Source organism: Vigna umbellata, chromosome 8, assembly GCF_029865625.1.
Source record: "Vigna umbellata cultivar VRB3 chromosome 8, Vumbellata_1.0, whole genome shotgun sequence".
Classification (NCBI taxonomy): Eukaryota; Viridiplantae; Streptophyta; class Magnoliopsida; order Fabales; family Fabaceae; genus Vigna; species Vigna umbellata.
In genome coordinates this window covers 42,856,734-42,866,070 of record NC_142172.1, presented here as the reverse complement: position 1 = coordinate 42,866,070, position 9,337 = coordinate 42,856,734, and positions in this window count along the sequence as shown.

Genomic DNA, 9,337 nt, shown 5'->3' with positions numbered 1-9,337 from the left:
AATATATCAAATTAAATTTCAAATAATTATTTATGATATATATTTTTTAGTGAAATTTTTATTTAAATTAATTAATTTAAAAACATTCAAATAAATTTTACTAGTTGATAATTAAATATTTTTATATGTTATTCACATATAATTATTAAAGATATATAGTCAACATCTGTTAGAAAATTTATTTATAGATATTCATGTGTATTGATTATTTTATCATTCCTAATTCGAAACTATTTACATTACATATTTATAAACTTTTTTTAAAAAGTTCTTTGTGAGAATCCTAAATTTTTATGAAAATTTTATATTAAATATATTTTTGAAATTTATTAAATTAAGATTATATTTGTTAACCAAAACCATCTAATAAATTTAAAATGGAGTGTTATGCATTAAAAACAAATTTTAGGAGACATACATTAGAACATTATAATCAATGTCCTAAATACAATATGGAGAGAGAATTTTAGATTGCAGCATCGACATGATTTTTATTAGAGCCTGTCCCAAAAATGTAGGCAATCGGTGCGTGAAAACAATCACAAGTATAATTCCACGGATTTATTGAGTCCTATTTCATTCTTCAAAGGCCGAATAGCGCATTGGATCTAACATTCTCTGACTCGGGTGTTCTCCCTCCACCATCACCACTTCTCCCTCCAACTCCCCAACCTTCTACAAAAAAAATTTAATTACAAAAATAATTTTTTTTATTTTTAAATTTATTTATTTACTTTAAACTCAAACTCTATCTTTCTATCCATTTTTACTTTTCACTCAACCACATCTCCCAACTCTTCTTCTCTCTTTTTTCAGATTCCCACCCCAACTCCACCACATTCGTTTGTTTTAATTACAAAAATATTAATATAATAAAATTATATATTTCATATAATTAAACTAGTAAATAATTTTTTATATAATTATAAAATTGTTAAAGAATACAAAAATCATATATAAAAATATATATTATACAAAAACATTAAAACAAAAAACTAATTATATATAACTGCAAAATACAAAAAAAATATAAATATAAACTAATAACAATAAAGATCTTCAAAAATACATTATTAAAATATATCAAAAATATATTAAAAAATAATACATCAAAACATATAAATTACATTATTAAAATATCTCCAAAATTAATATAAATAAATAAATTAAAAATAAACATGTAACTTTAAACGGATGTCAACATCCGTTTAAAGCAAAACGGATATCGACATCCATTTTCCCTTAAAAGGATGTTGACATTCGCAGAGAGATACTCACATCTGTTTAAAGATTATATGTTTATTCTTTTAGGGTTTATTACGCACCTTCACGACGAATCCTTCAAGCACCACCACACACCGATCTTGGCACGGTTGATCAATTGCTTCCACCACCACTTGCAATCTCTCACTAAGCACACCAGCTAATGAAAGTTTACCACACTCTGAGACCACAATTCTATCACAATTAAAAGAATGAGAGGAAGAAGTGGAACGTGAAAAAGAGGAAAAAGAGCACAATGAAATAATGAGGGGACGAACGATAAAGAGAAAGAAGAGTTGTCGCTGCATACATGTAGAGGATTGGAGTGGGTAGAGGTTAAAAAAAACTATTAACCCTAAAATTTTACTAAAGGTAAAATATGAATGAGAAAATAAAGAGAGGGGTAAAACATGAATAAAGTGGTGAAGGGAGCAAGGGATGGCAATGGAGGGAGCAACACCCCTCTGACTTCTATGTGCAAAGTTCAAGCCCACATCTTAATCGCAAATTTTTAATTATAAATACCACAACCTAACAAATGTATAAACAAATATTCCATAACCAAACAAAAGGCAACACTTAAATAACTAAAATTAATGAGTGATGAAGCAAACAAAGTAATGTTAAGAAGGTTTGGCCTCACAAATTTGTGTACATTTTACCAATGTATACTGGGTTTTAGTAGACAAAAATACCTCATATATTATGGATTCTAAGTTTTAAGGCCAAGCATATTTGAATAATTTTCATTCTCAAAACTAAAAAAAAAAACAAAAAAACCCCAAACCCTTACTCAGCTCCTTCATTCCTCTCAATCCTTTCTCTTTCATCTCTCTCACCCCAACATTTTCTCTTTCATCTCTTACAAAAAATGATTTTATAATGAGTTTTCATTTTATAATTTTTGTCTTATCTAATTTTCACAACCATAATGACATATGAAGGAATTGGTAATTGACTTGGAAAAAATCATAAATACTCGTGATTAAACAATTTTGTTACAAAAAATGATTTTATAATGAGTTTTCATTTTATAATTTTTGTCTTATCTAATTTTATCTAACTTTCAGAAGCATAATGACATCAAAGGAATTGGTAATTGCATAGGAAAAAATCATAAACACTCGTTAAACAATTTCTTACAAAAAATGATTTTATAATGAGTTTTCATTTTATAATTTTTGTCTTACCTAATTTTATCTAATTTTCACAAGCATATTGACATCTGAAAGAATTGGTAATTGGTCTGGAGGGTTGTTTTTAGAGATGATGATTCAACACCTCCTGATGATGAAATTAGAGAGGTTAGTGAAGATGGTGAAATTGAAGAGATGTTGAATAAACATTTGCATGAAGATGAATATGTCAATGACTATTCTTTACAAAGACAAATTGTTTAGCGACGAAAGGGTTTTGGGGTTTCTTGTTTTTTTTTTTTGTTTTGAGAATAAAATTATTCAAATACCCTTGACCTTAAAACTTAGAATCCATAATATATGAGGGTATTTTTGTCTACTAAAACCCGGTATATATTGCTAAAATGTATCAACTGAAAAACATACGTACACAAATTAGCTAGCAAACCATATATATATATATGTGTGTGTGTGTATATATATATATATATATATATATATATATATATATATATATATATATATATATATATATATATATATATATATATATATATATATATATATATATGAAATATTGTCTTAAGTTTTACTTTTAGAAGATAAATTAAGAAACAGAAAAAAAAATTAAACTCCATTTAACTTTGACTCTAAACTACTAAACATATAAGAATAATTAAAAGAGAAAAATATTGGTTTATCTTTATTTCTTTTTCTTTTTAATTAGTTATTTTCATTGCAAAAGGTTTAATTGGAGAGTACATTCTGAATACATTTTGTATTTAGAGTTGTGGGGGTTATGATTAATAAATGAGAAGTTTAAATGTTGTTTTAAAAAAGTGAAGTCCTCTTTTTGAGGTGTGCAAAGATAAGACGAAAGATGTTTAAGAAGTTATTCTGTAGGCAGAAGCAATCCTCGTCTGATATTGCCTGAAAAGAAAGAAAGACACAGAAATTGAATATGTTAGTGGAATCCTTAAATGCAACCAAAAGAGTGATGAAACAAAAAACTCACGTGCCCAAAAGAAATGGTCTTCAACAAAAACTTATAAAACAATGAATGTAGAAACTCAAAAGTCATTGTAAACCCATAATAACAATCATCATTTTTGGTTGGTGTCTTCTCAATTCTCATCATCCTTCAATCACAGATAAGGTACACACTTACTTTTACTTTTACGTACTTCCACCCATACTTTCCTGCTTTCCAAAACTCTTTTATTTCCTTTGCGTTTCCACAATTACTTATTTTCAATGCCGTGAACAATTATCACTCTCTTAATAACTATTTTTACCAAATATCTTTCTTTTTTTTTCTTTCCAAGTACTCTTTATGAAACTTAAAAACAGTATTTTTTACAACTTCATCTCTTTACATTCTCAAACGTATTATCTTAATTTTAGGAACGCGTTTTTTATTTTCTTAATATTTGAGTAGAACTGTCAAAATGGGTTACAATCTACTGGCTAATCCGGCTCACCACGGGTTTGAGCCAGGTTGGGTTGAAAAAAATTGTATTTTTTTTATGCGGGTCAGATTTCAACCTGACTCATGAGGGTTGAACCCGTGGTGGGCCGGGTTGGCCCACCAATTCACCTACCTAATTTTATTTTATTAAAATTTAATTTTATAAAAAAATATTTATTATTTTGTTTTTGTTTGAAAAAATTATTTAAGTTCCTTATTTTCAAAATTAATTAAACACTCATGTTGGGAGTGAAATTTGTTTATATTTGAATTATAGAAAGTTGAATTATAGAAAGTTTGTAATTTTTTTTTAAAAAAAATTGTAACTAAGTGAGCGAGTGAGCCAACCCGTTTACCCACCAACCCGTGGTTGATCGGGTCGGGTTCGAATTTTTCTGGCTCGCTAATAAATGAGCCGAGTTGGGTTGGCTCACTAAGTGACCAACCTGTGATGGGTCGGGTCAGGTCGGGCCGGCTGATCCGTTTTTGACAACTCTACATTTGAGAAAATACCCATTTTTTTCATTTTTACATTCACAAAATATGTATATGAAAAGTCAAAAAGAAAAATGTTCCCGAAAGTACAATTTAAAATGTAAATAAAGATAAGAGAGCCTAACGAAGGAATAACTTTTGGAATTTGAACCACTTTTTTCATTTTTCATGTTTTCTAACATTCTCCACTCCTACGTGCAAATTACTTTCCAAAATGTTAAAAAAATAAAATGTATTTCAGATAGTGGCTTTTTGAAATGTTGAAAAATAAAAAAGTATTCTCGATAATACATTTCAAAATATAAAGAAAGTGTTTCTAAAATTTGAGCAGGAGGTCGTGAAGTAGGGTGTTGCTCCTCCACCACCCCAAAACTTTCTATACCTCTCCATTATTTTTTTAATTCCAAAAATACCTTATACCTTCTCGGCAATGTCAAGCCTTTGATACAAAAATGTGGGACATGTGATTCTGACCTATTAACATTAATTCTCATTTATAACAATGGTTAGATACTGGAAACAATGGTTGCTGGCTCACCTAACAGGTGCATGCCACTAACAGGTGCATGTCACTTTTTGTGCTTGTGTTTGTTTATGAAGGGTACCTTTTTGTGTTTGTGTTGTCGAGAACTCCCTCGTCGTTGACTTATCCTACATCATACTGGTAAAGTCCTGCAGATATATATCTATTTGTAGTAAGTTTTTATTAGTAATTATTTTGGCTAAGTGTAGCAGTTTGATATATAATGCAGATATATATACATTCGTTTGTCCTTTAAACGGATGTCGATATCCGTATACGGATGTTGACATCCGTTAAATATTAGTGAAGGGTAGAAAAGAAACGGGGAGGTGCAGGCAACAGTGTGTGGTGGTGGAGGAAGTAATACCCGTGAAGTATATCACTCAAAGCCCAAATCTGAGCATGCCCAAAATCAATAAGGCTAAACTCACAGCTGAATGTGCCTTTCGATTCTTCCTAAAAATATTAGCTGTCTACATAATACAGATAGTTTTAATCGCAGATAATCTTTAAATCACCTAATTATTTGACGATTTCATTTATAAGCTTCTCAAAGGTTACGAAATGGAAGTGTTGTGTGCATCAACATATGGACCATTTTATTACAAATCACTTATCTAATAAAGTAACATAAAAACACTTAAAAGAGAACAAAAAAATACTACATAAATAAATGCATGATTTAAACATATATAGTTTATTGCAAAACTGTAATAATCAGTATATTCTTTTTAAAGAGTGTTTTGAAAAATAATTTGAAATAAATCGACAGCGAAATTGACAATGAATAAGGAAAACAAATATTTTAGAAAACTTAAATCTTGATCATTCTTAACAATTGGTGAAAGTCAGTTTTCTAATTGAAGAAAAATGCAGAACAGACGTGAAGGAGGACAGAATACCAACATAATTTTGTTCCATTAAAATATTATAACTATAAAGTGATTTCAGGTGTTAAAATTTTGTTTAGTATATGTCATAACTTTTGAATGAACTATTGTCACAAATTAAAAAATAAATTTGATGTCATATTCAGTTTAACAATTAAAACTTTGATAAGATAATTGAATATTAAATGATGTATCGTCTTAAATACAATATAATTGTAATTAATAAAGGCAAAGGTTTTTATCAATAACTATACTTTTAAATTAAGGAGACTTAATATATATATATATATATATATATATATATATATATATATATATATATATATAAAATTTAAATTTATTCTAATTTAGATGCATAATCTTCACATCAATAAAGTATGAATATGGCTATCGAGTTATATTAAATTTTTAATATACGTGAATATGATAAATATGATATGTTTGTCTCGTCTCATTTTTATACTCATCTTTTTGTTCTTATTCTTGTATTTGATCTCTTTTTATATTATTAAAATATATTTAATTTATTAAGTAATATTAAAAAATTTATATAAATTTTTTCTTCGATATGTACTTTCATAATTTATTTTTAAAATATACATTTGATCACTTTGTTTTTTTTCTATCTTTATTTAACCTTATTGTTTGATTTTTTTTATTTGATGTTTATATCATTATATATATATATATATATATATATATATATATATATATATATATATATATATATATATGTGATATTAGATAGAAAAAATGTTTATATTTTGACTTTGATATTTAATAATATGATTTTATTTAGTGCGATTATTTTAAAAAAACATTTAATTAATATTTGTAAAAGTGGAAGGATGAATATAGGTATGAGTTTACCCATCTCCCGATGATAAAACGAAAATTATGTATATTAAAATTTGAAAATATAGAATTAAATTATGTAAATTTTAAAATTAATAATTAAATATTTTTATGTTCAACGATCTTTGAGGTTTAATGAATTTTGTCCCTCCTCGTTAGGCGACAGGATATATTTCCTATTTTCTAAAGTCAAGAAAATAAATAAATATAAATATATAAATAAATATATATATATATATATATATATATATATATATATATATATATATATATATATATATAAATTAGTCATAAAATATTGAAACAAGACAAGATTTTTTAAGCATGTAATTTTAAGATTATTTACATTTCATCTTCGTGACTATTTCTTTAAGGACCATTAAATTCAGCACTGAGTGGAAGTCAGGAGTAGGTGTAAGGATTTAGAAATTCAGAAAGTGGAAGTCAGGTGTGTGTAGCTGAGTGGCCGATCAATTTTGACAGTAGTATATAAGGAAACTTTTCAAAATTTCGTGCCACTTTATTCTGCATGCACTTCTTCTCTCTAAGTTTCTGAATTCTTATTCTCCTCCTTCTCTCTACAATTCTCTTCCTTCTTTCTACAAATTCTCACTTTCTTTTTATTCCGATCATCAATCAGGCAACTTCTGAGTCTTCCTAGTGTCAAGGGCTTCACTTTGCACCGATCAAGATGTTGTTTTGAGCTGGTAAGTTCATCCTCTTCTTAGAACGTTTGTTTTTCAGCACATGCAAACCAAGTTTCTGGTTGCATGAGTTTATTACCTCTTTCTATTAAATTCTGATCACATTTTTGGTCTTGTGGTTAGTCTATTTTCACAAATCAGTGAACCTTAGGTTTCTAAGACTTTTGGTGGTGAGCAAGTTTCTGCACTGAAAGTTCTATGTCCAGTTAAGAGGTAAGGGAAACTAGTAATTTAATTATGTTTTTCTGTGGTTGTATTTGGAATCTCTGTTTGAACGTTTGCATGTATGAACAATTGTATGTTTGATTGAATTGTATATAATATTCTGTGTTTGAACGAAATCTGTGAAGTAGTTGAGCAGTTTCTGCAAGTTTTGTAGAAAATCGAACGATCGGTATAGAACGCTCGGTCTGGTCATGTAATCGGGCTTAGCAGTATTAGGTTCCGTAGTGATAATCTGGTTAAGTGTTGTTCGGTTTAATGTTGACGTTCAGTTTTAAAAGTATTCGTTTTTTATCTCGACAGTCTTAGGGTGGGTATTGTCGTTTGTTATTAGTCGTAATAGGTTTAGCGTTCGGTATTAATAGTACTCGATTTGTATTGGTGTTCGGTCTTAATTGAGTTCTACTTTTGTGGATTCTTAGTTAATGACTGATCGATCTTGTATTGATATTCAGGTAAATATAGCAGTCGGTCTAGACACGACATTTGAGTGTAAACATCGTTCGGTCTATGATAGGTTTTAATTGTTATTGACTGCTCGATCATGTATTATCTTGGTAGTGCTCGGTATTGTACTAGCGCTCGTTCTTGGTAAGTGCTCTGTCTTGGACCAGCGCTCGTTCGATATAGTGCTCGGTTTTGTACTAGCACTTATGATAGTGTTAGCGATCAATATTATTGGGTTGTGTGGTCTCTTATGAGCGCTCGTTCTTATACCAGTGCTCAATATCGTATTTGTTCTAAGTTAATAATGTTCGGCCTAAGCCAATAGGGTTCGGTTTAAGCCAATATTGTTTAACTCCTGTTTGGGTCTTACTATTTAAATGACTGTTTGGTCATGTTCTCATATGGGAATTGTTTTACCGTCCGGTCTTGTCCATAAGATTTGTTGATCTTTCCGTTTGGTTGTACTCGGAGTTTGCGTTGTTGACGTTCGGTTTTCTGCTATGAATGAATATTTGGTCTTTAAATGCTATTATCATTGTTTGAATTTGATGGGTTGAGATAGTTGTATTAATCTACTGAGTATGGGAAATTGTATTGATATTTCAAACAAGGAACAAGTTTCAAGTAATGTGGAAGAGAATTCCAAGGAGGAATGTCTCGGTGAAAAGTGTATTGAAGTGGTAAATGTCTCAAGTGAAAAGTGTATCAAAGTGGTGTTATAGTATGAACATGGATAGTGAAATTCACGGAGTTCATCCTGATATTCTGATGATTACCAATTCTCAAGTAGAGATAGGTAAGGCATTGTGTGAGAATGACAGGAGGTCCTAGCCCATAGGTTCTTGGGTGAGTTATAACGGACTAACTTCGGGTGGCAGCTGATGGTTTTCCAGTTACTACACCACTCGAATGCATGAACGACCTCAAGCTACATATTCATACAATCCGGATGGTCAAGTCAGGTGTACGGTTTATGCATGAAGTATAGTGTTCATTTGTATATGCATATATGTTTTTGTTTTGGTATGTTGGAGTATTCGGTTATGCATTGGTTGTACTTGTACGAATTGTATGTATGTTTGCATAACTAAATTACATTAGCTTACTCTTATTTCCTGTTTTGCCCATGTTCCCGTTCGGTTTTTCTCTTGCGATGATCACCTTTTGGGTGTGAGCAGAGGATGTGGAGTGTACGCTGGAGCAGGAGTTGGAGAGCGAGAATCTTGCAGTTTAAAATATGACCGTTCGGTCATATTACTGTTTTTAGTTTTTGGGTTGAACCGTTCGGTTAAATTTTGTAATTACCAACCAGTAAAGCTTTAAATTTTATGGTT